At 37.4% G+C, this 13,379-nt stretch overlaps 2 protein-coding genes and 1 pseudogene across 3 annotated transcripts in view; 1 reads left to right on the plus strand and 2 right to left on the minus strand.

Moving 5' to 3' along the window:
- LOC108899326 (leucine-rich repeat and fibronectin type-III domain-containing protein 2-like) overlaps positions 1–12,955 on the minus strand; it is an 81,626-nt pseudogene extending 68,671 nt beyond the window's left edge.
- LOC108899331 (gap junction beta-7 protein-like) overlaps positions 1–13,379 on the plus strand; it is a 494,318-nt gene that overhangs the window by 186,082 nt on the left and 294,857 nt on the right. The window lies entirely within an intron of this gene.
- Positions 1–13,379, minus strand: part of lrfn2b (leucine rich repeat and fibronectin type III domain containing 2b) — a 51,512-nt gene that overhangs the window by 31,055 nt on the left and 7,078 nt on the right. Inside the window, exon 1 of one of the 2 annotated variants that reach the window (XM_051072057.1) lies at positions 12,856–12,955. The exons of the other annotated variant lie outside the window; for it this stretch is intronic. The gene's annotated coding sequence lies outside the window, so the exon portion shown is untranslated. Of the gene's footprint in view, positions 1–12,855; positions 12,956–13,379 lie in introns of those variants that run through there. 2 annotated transcript variants of the gene reach the window in all.

Genomic DNA, 13,379 nt, shown 5'->3' on the forward strand with positions numbered 1-13,379 from the left:
CACTGCCATCCCTTGAGCCACTAAGCTGGCATAGTTAACCCTTTCACGCATAGTGGTCACTACAGTGGACAGCTACTAAAAAGCTGTTTTCTTGTATATGCATGGGTTTTGATGGTAGAATCAGCTACCACATTGAATGCTAGAGTGTTGTTCCATACACTGCTACTACACTCCCACTGGCCAGTCAACATAAGTCTAAGACAAATTTATCAAAACCAAGTTGGCCAACAGATGGCCAGAAATGCTGAGCAGTAATAGCACTGTTAAAATTTCCTAGTACTGATTTTATATTAGGAGGAAATTACAATTAATCATCCTTCCACTAGATTGGACATCATGCATCGCTGGCTATATTTCATACTATTAGTTTGACTTTGTTGTTTTTGAAAATACTTCATCTGCAGTATCTGTTTTGGCTGTGAATTAACTGCTTTAAGTTTTTTTGTAACAAAAACTAAATGATATGCAGATTAGTTCCATTATGAAAGCAATAGTTAGTGTCTGGTGAAAGGCCTATAGGATAGTGGAGCAAATACCACCTGAATCAAATGAGAATGGTGCTAATGGCAGTGATGATGAATGGCTGCCAGAACAAAGTACTGACAAATGCTAGCAGTAGTGACAGTGGAGCTGAGGATGCTGAGAACCTAAGGTGTCAGGAGCAAGGTTGAATGTATTAAACAGTATTAAAATATGTGAACACATTAGTTTAACATTATTAGAAACTCATTTTATAATTGTTTGTTAAATACATAGCTCTTAAATTGAAAGCTCAAACGCATGCAGTCCACCTAAATGGACAAATGAGAAACTCCTTGAAAAAAATGTGTTTTAAAAAAATGCAGTTAAAATGTTTTTTTTTTTTTTCATGCCTAAAGAATAAAAACACTGACTGAGGACTTCATAATTCATGAATGAACAGGTTAAAAGAGAATTTCAAAGCAGCAGAGTAGTGTTTCATATAACTCTGATGTTGTACTGATGGAATTAGTTCTATGGAAATGTAAATTATGGTAAATTCATCATGCCACTCATCACATCTCCAAGTTTTTCAGCCAGCCTTGGTTTGAGAGTCATTATTTGAAAACATTTATATGAAGCACTTTGCTTTCATGACAATTCAGAATGACAGAATAAGAGGGAGGCCAGAGTATCAGAAATATAAAACAGGAGATTTTTGAAATATAATATATATATATATATATATATATAATATATATATATATATATATATATATATATATAATTTATTCTCTTCTTAACAGCCCCTTGAAATTACCCTCAGAACAAAGCTTAATTTCAAGAAGTTCAGTAGTTATGGTAAAGAGGAGGGAAAATTGAAAATATATAGATTCATCATTAATGGTTGTAACTGTGCCACAGGGAAAGAATACAATAATTGAATCCATAACTGTTATTAATAAGGGAATCTAATAAGGAAATAATGTAAAGACTCTAAGGGGACGTAATTGTAACGCAAAAAAACTTTTATTGTAAGCAGGTTGTTTATTATTAGATCAAAACAACTTGTTTATTTAATTTTTAAAAATATTTGATTTCATTTTAGAACATTCTGTTTATTTTCTGTCTGTGCAGCACAAAGGCAGAGCAACATGTATAGGTGTGAAGGATCATGGACGTTAGTGACTGGTAATGGTGCACTTTACCGTGTCTCAAAAAATAATTTCTAAAAAATAATTTCTAAGCAGTATAGATAATGAATGTATCTGTATTCAACAAATCACCAATGGGAATGTCCCTTCCATGGCTTTACAATTACTTTTTATTTTAATGCTTATATGGAGACAGCATGTGATTGACTGCCCATGTGAAATAGACAGTATATGAGCTGTGTTTGTATTTACGTATGAGAGAGACAGAGGCAGAGATAGAGATGGAGTGGGAGAGCTGGTGGATCTGTCCTTTGTTCTGCCTGAATGCTTCCTCCAGTACAGCAAGCATTTATCCTACTGCTCTCCCACTCGTCCTCTGTCTCTGCTTGGACACGCTGCTTGCTTTAAGATGGAGGGATTATATTTCCTCCTAGTGCAAGAAAAAGCCTCCACCTCAACAAGTCTTAGTCTCTTAGTATTTTTTTAAGTCTCTCTTAGTTTTAAATAAAACTTGTGAAAAATATTGTCAGTCAGGTGTGATAATCTCACTTGCTTTCAGCACAGTTCAAGCTCACCTGGGGAATATACCCAAATTGTATGAGAACACATAATGGCAGTATTTCATGCATATGCATATCCTTCACATATGTTAGTACAGTGGTTCTTAAGTGCTTTTTAGTTGTTGTTAAATACATTATAGTGTATGTAGTTAAAGCAGAACATACGGACAGCATACATATGCTGCTGGACACAATTTATTCTTTCCATTAATAGTGGTATCTCAGTGTTCAGTGATCACTTACAAACATCCATAAGCTTAGAAATCATATGAAAAAAGATGGTGTCTCATAGTCATCATGTTCAGATGTTTTACTCAGTATCAACAATAATCCAGTATTTACTGTTTCTTCATCCACACAGATAAGGTGGTGCAGATTTGCTAAAAAGTAAAGAAATATAAAATGCAATCAAAAAGTGGGTCAGTATTTCTTGCAACGAGATCACAATCTGGACCTGTGTTACGTTTGTGTGACCCTTTGCAGGTCATATAATCTAAATGGTGAAAGTCCACAGTCTTCAAGACCAAAGAAGATGCATCAAGCCAAGGAATGCAGGTCAGAGTGTCAACAACAAGTTCCAGTGTGGCATTATAAGGCATCTGATGGAGGCCATTCAGCAAAAATGACCTGAGCAGCAGAGGTCAGAATTCTACACCTACACATCACTGCTGGCATCTAAAACTATTAACATCTCTGTATTCTTACCAGCCGTGCATTTCACACCTAGGCCTTCACTGGTGTCCTACCTGAATTAACCCACCTCTTAATACCATCATTATGATGTCACAGCTATAGAAACCATCAACAATATACAGAAACACAGTATAACAGAACTTTGCATCACAGACAGACATGTCATGTAGCCAGAATAAATGTCATTACTGAAGCAATGCTATAAAAACCCAATGAACACAATTCAATAGGTCTCCAAACACTGCAGCTACAGCTGCTCCACACACATCACATCCAGCAGAAGCATCAGTATTAACTCATAAAATGACAAAATATAAAGAACAAAATAAAGGTAAAATGCATTTTACTCACTGAAACTGCTGATTATTTGTAGACAAATTAAAAAATGCTTCTGTGGAGCGGACATTCTCAGCCCTAAACTGAATTAAAACTTAAATACAACTAGGGGACAGAAAAGGACTTATTGTTGGAGACACACAGATAATCTCTACAACAGAGCCAGTGAACTCTTCCTCCTTCAGCCATTGTGGGTTGAAAAAACAGCTTTAAATCTATACTAACATGTTTTAGCTTGTGCTAGTAGCTATAGATGTGGTTTGCTAGCTCTGACCAGTACGCTCTCTGACCATCCAATCAGATGACATGGAAATGCCATTGTTATCGTAATCTGATTGGTTTAAAGATCCATGAGCCAACAGTTTCATCACCATTTATTTTAAATGACAGGGGCCTGTGCTGTTGATTCTGAAGGCCTCAAGGCAGATTTCTGTTAACTTGGCAACACAGGGCTGAAATCTGATTGGATAAAAGCTCTAACATAAACAAAAAAACTATTGGAAGCAGCACAACCCTGAGGAAAGCTATGAGAAGAAGAGAGTAGACTATTGGGAAAAATTATATACATATAGTACTAATGAAAAAAAAAACATATATAAAAACATAATAAATAATTTTTACTGTAGAAACTCTAAAAACTCTAAGCAGTGTCTTGAATGCCAAATTCTAACACTGGTGAAGTAAACAAACTTTTTAAAGTAATGGTTTGGTCCAGCCCCAGAGACAATGAGCAAGGAGACTGAGGATTGTACTCTCTGTTGTTGTGGTTTAGGTTTGGGAAAAAGATGAGAATATCCCAAGGATACCTGCAGTAATGATGTATCTGTTTTGGACAGTAATGATAACGCTGATTAAAGCAACACTGATTTATCTATCTCTCCCTTCAAAAAATGAGAGTGAAATGTAATATGGGAATATTGCCCAGGGTGAAAACAACTGCAGCCACGAGATTTACTGATTCACTTGGATGATTAAAAGAGAGAGGAAGGGTGTATGTGAGTGAGTGAGTGAGTGTGGAAGCTCGACAGAAACCTTTTTAAAATCAAGCAGAAAAACCCAAAGATGTATGGTGGTCAAACTGTTCATTTGTTTTTTTCTGAATGCATGATGCCTCCTATAGTTCTAAAGGTCTGCACCCAAATAGATCATGGGCTGAAATACTGACCTCAACCATTAGCAACTGTCTTCAATTATTACTTCATTGTGTACCAATTATTCTAGCCCTGTAGACCACCACTTGGTACCACTGGGTTACTACTTGGTAACAGACCCCTGTATTTGAACTGCACTGCTGCCATTCAAGTTTCTCTTTTACTAAGGATTTTTTGGGCATTATAAAATCTTGTTCAGTTCAGTCACTTGAGGGTTCCAGTCACAGAAAGGGTCACACACTTGGCATTGCAAGATAATGCCCAATTTACTGTTATGATGGTAGTTCAGAGTTAGATTACTGGTTAGATATTTCCTAACCTTTCTGACATAATTCTTTTTTTTCGCCATGATGACAAAGGTCTCCCAACCTTTACAAACTAGTACAAACTAGTTATTTTAACTCAACACCACAAGCTTTCCCTAAACCTAACCAAATTGTTTTTGTGCCATGAACCTAAGCAAACTCTGAACATATATTCTTCAGTAGCAATTTGCTACTGCTTACAGTTTTGGCAGGAAGACACAAATTATACATGGGTGTCAGATCTGAGAATACTTCTAAAGGGCAGTAATTTTAGTTCCTAAAGCCACTGCTTCTACAATTATGAAGACAGAAAAAATCTTGACATATAGCCAGACAAAAGTAGTGGCACAAATAGAGCCACAGCCCATAATAGCTTTCTAGCTGATGTCTTCTTGATCTTCCTTTTCTTCCCGTTCATGAAAAATGTCAGTTTAGTTTCTAAATGTGTGAGTCCTCAACACCACTGCTAATACAACACTGCCTGTCCTCATCTTGTAAGCTACAGTTACCAACACAAGTCTGTTTACGCTGTGCCCTGCTGTAAATCAAACACATACACCGCCCCCTCACAAATTTTAAAGTAACTTTAACAGTGATTTTGGACTGTACACACACACACACACACAGAAAGAGAGAGAGAGAGAGAGAGAGAGAGAGAAGAGTCAGCATGCAACACTCACACTCCATTGAATAACATGCAAATTATGAGATATGGTTCAAGGCACTATGCAAACATTCATTCTGTGTCTTTGTAAATGTTGTTCTGACCATGCTGAAGTGTACATTTCACTGTCTTGGTAGTGAGCTGACTGTAAAATGGTCATGGATTTAATAACTTTTCAAAACTGAAAGACAGTTGTACTCTGACAGTGCCTGGACAGCCTGTGTGTTCTCATGGCAGTATAAAGAAGGAGGATAGAATCACGTCAGGCAAACACACACGCAGTGTTTCCATATGGTGGTCCCTTAAGAGGGAGAACATATCTGCTGCTATGCCAAACTGCCTCTGTGATCTGGTCCACAGGGTACTGAGCTGTTGTACACAGCTGCTCCCACACAGCGCTATTCATCTCACATCAGCTTGTTGTACCATATTTTGTGGATTCATATTCATGTAAGATCCTTAGCCATAACAGCAAGTAGTATGTTGTATTATTCTCTCTTATTATAGTTAGAACCCTCCATGTTTCTGATTTTGCTTCCACCTCTCCACGCTTCACTGTTTCTACAGTAAATATATTTTTGAATACCTGGACTGACAAATCTTGTAATTTGTTGACCAACATATATGCTATGCAAATACTGGCAGGCACGTTAGTTCCACAGATTTGTCAGTGTAGCTCTAATCTCTACAGCAGTAACTCTATCGGTACAATTCACTAATTTCCAATTACTTCTACTTTGCTGTTTATTGTGCAACAATAAGGAAAGGGGTGGAATGTGGGCTTTGAGCTGCTGGAAAGTTTTTAATCTGTACAGTGTGTTTAGTTTCATTGAGATTATCTTAACAGGAAACAAAATATAAAAGAAAGCAAAATTAAAACAGCAGTCATGATTGGAATAATTGAGTGAATTAAACAGTGTAAGAGAAACTCAGAGCAGTGGTGAGTAATGGTTCTGTTGTTGCACTGATGGCATAAATGCTGTGGAGATGTACACTATACTGTGAGCCATCCTCCCACCTGTCCTTGAGAAATCACATCTATTATCTTAGTAACCAGCCTTTCTTTCTTTTAAAACTGGAGCCCAGCTGTTGTTTAAAACTCAGCTATTATTTGAATGCCAGCTTTAATTTGAGAGTTTACTGTATATTGGATAGGCCCTACTGGGACATAAAGTAAAAGCATTAGTGTTTAGATTAAGTTTGTGTCTGCGTGAAAATCATTGATCAGGTGAAAATCCTCTAACTTAAGATGTGGCAGAAAGAGCACAGATGCCAGCACAGGAGGAAACCAAAACACAGCTGACATTTCACTGAAGTTGACTGCAAGGATGCATATAACTAGTTAAAACTACAGTGTAAGATAAGACTATAAATCAATCAAACCACTAGCAGCTCCAGGTATTGATATTTTGTTCTTAAGGTGGCACTAAAGAAAGCTCATGAACCGGACTTAAAATTTCTATTCAAATTATTATCAAATTATTATTATAATTTTGCCCAATATCCCAAGACAATACAATAGTACAGTATTAATAGTAAACAATTCTACAAGACACATTTCCAACACAGGAGGTAGTGTTCCCTTTATGTAGCGAGTGAGTGTTGGAGGTAGGTAAGGGAGCTGGAACACAGCTGACTTAAATGTTTTAACTACCTACCTGTAACCATATCTTAACATTATTTTATTTTTCATTAATTGTGATCTTTCCATAGCAACCACCATATCTTGACCATTACATTGTTCCCATTTGCAGGTATTATGGAAATACTTAATACTTAAATACTAATAATAATATTCATGATGGTAATGGAATTGTGAAAGGGGTCATTGAAAAAAAAATGAATAGAATTTGGACAATTAAGATTTTATGCAAATTCAATTGAATATCCACCCTGCACCGTGCATTATTAAATCCATGCATCATCATCACATTAAATCACATCATTTTGAATGAGATTTTTTTTTCATGTTTTCATGATTCATGTTTGCTGTTGTTCGATGAAAGAATTGATTAAAGGTCTATTCACAAATAAATCAGAGTCAAAAATGACATTTTGTAAAATTTTATTAGTTTGCATGCATGGCTGCTTATGACAAAATGTTTAAATTTATATTTGTATATGATAAGGAGTGTATAAATTACCCCAAATTTCCATTTAATTCCTCTTAATTCCTGTCGATTCCCATATATTCCCCCTAATTCTCATGGAAAATTTCCAACTTGGAATATTTTCAAAATTCCCCAGTTTAACTTCCCATGGAAAGTTTCTGGACATTTTCCATCCCTTTGCAATCCTAGTGTGGACAAATTAAACTAATTAATTAATCAATTGAAAGATTCTATGTTTAATCTGGCAGCAGAGATAATATATAATATATAGATAATATTTCCATGTTAGTGTACAGGGGGTGTACAAATGAACTAGAATGACTGACATTAGAAGTAAGGGGGGAAAAGTACTGTATTTAATTGCAATAAGGCTTTCCTTTACGTAGGTCTCAATCTCCTGTCTCCCCCATCTGTCATTCACTGGGCTGATCACTACTTGAGCTGCCTGATGAGTAAGAGGGCTATCTCCCTGACCTTTGACCCCTGCACCACCTGTGGTGCTCTGTCTGGGTGAGGTTTTCTCCACCCTGGGGGTGGGAGGGGTGACTTTGTTCTGTGAGAGCTGAGATTGCCACAGCCCCACAGATTCTCAGAAATGATAGTTGGCACCATGAGGTCTGACAGCCTTAATACCACCTGACAAACTGAATCGGCTTATCAGTGAACCAAACACTGCATCAGGCTAAGCAGCAGCAGCCCATGCTGCTGAGATTTCCCTGTCATTTGTCGTACTCTTGAACAGGTATGAAGGGTGACAAGTCAGCTTAATATAAAGCAGGTTATAGAAAACAGTGGTGATGAACACTACCCTGGGTTTTTGAAAGGCTGATAGCAAAGCCAGTATAATACTATAGAGGCTGTCATGTATTTAGCAGTGCATCAGGACAGAAAAATCTATGCAAAAAATAACATTTTTAATTTTGTTTCCTCAGTCAAATCATATGGCAAACATGTATGAGAATGCAGCCCTGTAGGATTAGCAAATTCATCTGAAAATTGAAATTTTGCTTTTGTGCTCTGATCTCCAGATTTGTATCTTTGTTAAACTGTTTTAAATGCATTCATGAGTAGCTCCAGTGTTTTGAACAGTTATATCGGTCATATAAGTGGTCTAATATTCAGTAACATTTAACTATTGGTCATTGAAAGAGAGGAGCAGCACAATATCATGAAAAGTTGTGCTATAAAATAAATCCACAGAAAACTTCAATCCTTCATTGACCTCAGCATCCCATTTACATCAGTCTGATGTAAATGGGATGAACTGAAAGGTGATTTGAAAAGACGTTTGAATCCTCCTGCGAGTGGAATTGTTCATAAGGGGATGCAACTCTAATACTTGGAAGGTGTGCCAGAGGTTGTGTACACTCAGATGGTGCATAAAATCCTCACAGTATCCATGAAACATAATCAGAAGGATTTCGGCCTGGGAATGCTTCAAATTTCACAGGCAATTCTACGATTGATTCACTCAGCTGCTATTGCTGCTCAGGCTCTTTGGGATAAGAGGACCTGACTGAGAGAATATCACTGAAAAAATATATGAAATCCTGTCTGTAGGAAATTTCATTTCCCTGAGAGAGAAAATACTGAAAAATCTGCTCTGAACCTCCTCTGTGGCTTTTAAGGAAATCTGAAGCTTCCAAACAAATACCAACACACACACCAACAATACAACTGAACGACAAATGTATTAAGACAAAAGAGGTTTAACCTTTATGATACTGTTTATTGTTATAAAGGCCTGATTAAGTAAACAAATATGACGGAAGTCAGTTTGTTTCACACAGTTTGGGGGTGAGTTTAGATTTGATAACATCCAAAACACTCAGGAAAATCTTTTGAAAAATAATTTTCCAAAAGATTTATAAACACTGTCCTTCCAAGAGAAACTTCAACATGGGAGACTGTAGTTGTTAAGGTCTGGGGAAGGAAGTTTTTGGTTCAATGTTGAAAAAAATCAGTTGATTTTACTCTTTATTGCAGTACAGTGTTTAAAAATAGCTTTGATATATTTTCTTTATGTCTGGTATTTGTAATAATGTATAAACTGTGCATAGTAATTTTAATTATACTTTCATGTAAATAGGCACAGAAATTCATTTTTAGAAAATAATCACAATTTAAATTGGAATTGGAATTTTGTTCCCGAAAAATTGCACTCACATTTTTTGAAATATCAATTTGTTGAACTGTGACAACATCTACAGCTTGTCGCTACAAAAACCACAGACATACTTGCAAATAACAGAATTTGTTCTTCAATTTGTGATTTTTTAAAAATTCTTTCAGTGAATGGAAGCTCTATTTGATCTTGTATTTGACTGTGATGCTCTTAATGTCCTACCTCGTTGCTACAGATGGATTTGCTGTTTGAGGGCTGGAAAGTGATGCATGGCTACCCTCTGTGGATGAAAGAGGCATCTGCTGTCATTGCCTTTAAAGTCAAGCATCCGTCATTCCTAAGGACATCTTTGGATCAGCTTGAAGAATGGTGAACCCCACAGAGCTCCCACAGCACTGAAACATTCTCCCTCCTCGCACATGTATCAGCTCCTTAAGCAGTGAAACTGGAATAGGTTTATTCCAGTTTCACTGCTTGAAAACATTTTTATAGGAATTGTCTTTATTTCTGTTTCATCCACTCTTACTAGCACATGAACTATTTAAGCTATTTAAATATAGCAGCAGTAAGTGACTGTGGCTGTTTCCAGTTTGGAAATTTAATAATATGATCATTTCTGTATACACATTCCCTTCACTCTACAATCTGATCTGAACACACATTTTATCACCTGTTAGCCAAAGTTACAAAAACACTTCATTCACAATCATTTGAAACACCAAAACTGCCGTGTGCAAAGAGAGATCTCCCCAGAGCTGCAGTGTTTTCTCCATCCTGAGTCTCCAACTGCTGCTCTAAATCTTACCTGGTTAATGTGCCTGGTTATGTGACTCAGATTCATTTAGCCTGATTGGTTAAATTATGCTTGACAGTCCAACACCTAATCTCAGGCAACACCATCAGATCTAATTCATATGGAGTTTTACTATTTGGAATCTGGGGTGGGCAGAAATATTACAGTACTAAAGCCTCTCAGAAACCACAGCTGGTGACCGGATTAACGCACAGGAAAGCCCCACATCTGTGCAATAGGCCCAGATTGCATAGAGATTTTTCAAAAAATATTGAATTTATTGAATGAATATGTACAAATGCAAGTGTCCTGTATCTGATGATGCAATGTGGGGAATGCACCAAGTCAGTGCTGTACTCAAAATCAATGTTATATTCAATTTATTCACATTCCAGAGAAATATTGTTGTCTCTATCAAACACAACAACATCATGATTATCCAGGAAGGGTTGAATCAAGTGGACTCAGGTACCGATAACAATCTGATGAATTACAATCGGATGTAAATGACATTATTTGTGTTATTTAGAGTCTTGAGTGGGGAAAAAAATGCATTCATCTGTGCCTAATTCACTAATTAAGCTATATGTCACTGTGTGTAACTGCTAACTGTGCATAAAAGAGTCAGTTAATAGAGTCAGAGTGAATGCTGCTCACAGCTTTCTCTCTCTCCTTAACATGTCAGCGAGCACTGAACTGGACTGGCCTTCAGTTTACAGAGTTATGAACGTGTTTTGATATATAGCGGTGCTCTTGGGAACATCAATCTGGAGGAAACATCTAAAACATGCCTGGTCTCACAACGTAGAACCATGTCATTACTTTGATTATGACAGACTGTCAGACATCTGATATATACACCAGACTACAACATCACTGCAGCATTAGTATCATCTTGTCATTCAGTTTAAACATTCACAGGTGTTGTTCACAGTTTGCAGATTCATTGGCTGTAAATCCATTTACACAGCAACTTTCAAAATTAGAGACTGGTTGTAGTTTCAGCTCTTTGTTATGTTTGACATCAATGCATTGTTTTGAAGCCTTGGGGGGAAGAGTACTGCATTTTTTTCAATGTCAAAAGAAGGGTCAAATGAAGAGATAAATAAGGCTAGAGAAGATGTTAATAAAATCAAATATAAGTTTCAGGCCCCTCCCCACCCCAATTTTGCCACATTTAGTTGGCAGAGGAGGCTCATAACATTGTAAACACTGATTAATATAAAGTACAAAAGAGCAGCTGCAGCTGCCGGTATTTGTTCCTACATCTCTGCCTCTCAGCCTGAAGACAATTTTAGTTACTATTTCCCTTTTCCTCCTTGCTGTCTTTTTACTGCAGCTTTTTGGATATATGAATCCCAAAGAAAGGTTGTAGTTGGTAACAGTGATTAGAAGTATGTCTCTAATATAATATATCTCTAATGGATAGAGGTCAGCTCTGCCAATCAAGAGGGAGTGGACCGAGACTCAATCCCAGTTTAATGATTGAATTATGTTGTTTCACATAATATTCATGTTTTCTATCTCGATGTTAACTGGATGGATTGGCACAGAATAAAATCAGACATTACTGTTCCCCTTAGGATACTTAGCTGGCACCATCATCAGATCAAAATTTTGAACAATATTTTGGGCAATTTTTGTCAAATTTATTGAACTAATTACACATTACTCATTGACAAAGTAATCATATTACTTTACTATTTACTCATCAGCAAAAGTAATGTGTTACATTACCTTCTTAACTCAGCTGTAAGCTGTATAAATAATATGGAATCCTCCATACACACGTTGCATTGTTTGTATTTAGTACATCTAGAAACTGAAAACAGGACATGGAAAGCAGGCGTCACTACAATTTGGCAATATTTACTGGCCATTCAGCAGCAAGTTTCTGCTTAGCCTCAGTAAGCGCACACAGCTCTCTAGAAGTCTCAACCTCAGAAGCATAACACATACTCCAACAAAAAAAAAAAAGATGTGACTCCTGAATTGTACGTGTACCTGAGGCTAACATTTGCCCCATCAGCTAGCCAAAAATACAACATTTAGATGAGACAAGTTTGGAATAACTTGGAGATGCATTTCTCTTCTTTTGGTCAAGGCTACTGCTTATGCCATACCTCAAGCACAACACCTGTGTGCACAACCCAGATAGTGTTTCACTCCCATCAAAATAAATAGAAATAATTACTTGGGATTACGGATATGGTTAGGTTCAGGTTAAGGTATGGGTAAACATATTAACAGGGAAACATTCTCCAACACAACACTGGACCAATCTGTCCACTGACCATAGAATAAACAGTGTATCGACCCTCCATTAGCTCCAGGTAAACCTACAAACAAGTCGACCCACAATAGATTATTAGTCATAGTGTACTACAATCTGCGACAGAAGGCTCCCTCCCCAGGTACATCCTTTTACAGTTTGTTCTGTTTTGCTGTATTTCCGTTGGGCACTGATTGTCTGTTTGCCCCTCAGTGTTTCTGGCAGTTCTTACCTGCACTGTGCTGTCTCTCTGCCATAGGTTCACTCACGGGCTCAGCCCGCTAATCACAGCCTCCACGTCTCTCACTCCCCCACCAACAGAAACAGACGACCTGGAGAACACAGGATGACAGCACACCTTCAGCTCAGGCATACTCTACCACAGAAAAACAAATGTCACACAGTCAGAAGTGTGCTCTAACAAGCACCTTGCAGACACACATACGAAGAGAACCATACCAATGTTTTTACATGATTTATTTCACATTACTTTAAAATACTCCATCCATTTTCTGTACTGCTGATCCTTTAAGGGTTGTTGGGAAGGCTAGGAGCCAATCCCTGCTGACATTGGTTGAGAGGCGCTATTTACCCTGGACAGGTCACCAGTCTATCACAGGGCTGACATATAGAGACACTCACATTCACACCTATGGGCAATTTGGAGTCACCAGTTAACCTAACCTGCATGTCTTTGGACTGTGGGAGGAAGCTGGAGTACCTGGAGAGAACCCATGAAGGCACGGGGAGAACATG

Source organism: Lates calcarifer, linkage group LG7_1, assembly GCF_001640805.2.
Source record: "Lates calcarifer isolate ASB-BC8 linkage group LG7_1, TLL_Latcal_v3, whole genome shotgun sequence".
NCBI lineage: Eukaryota > Metazoa > Chordata > Actinopteri > Centropomidae > Lates > Lates calcarifer.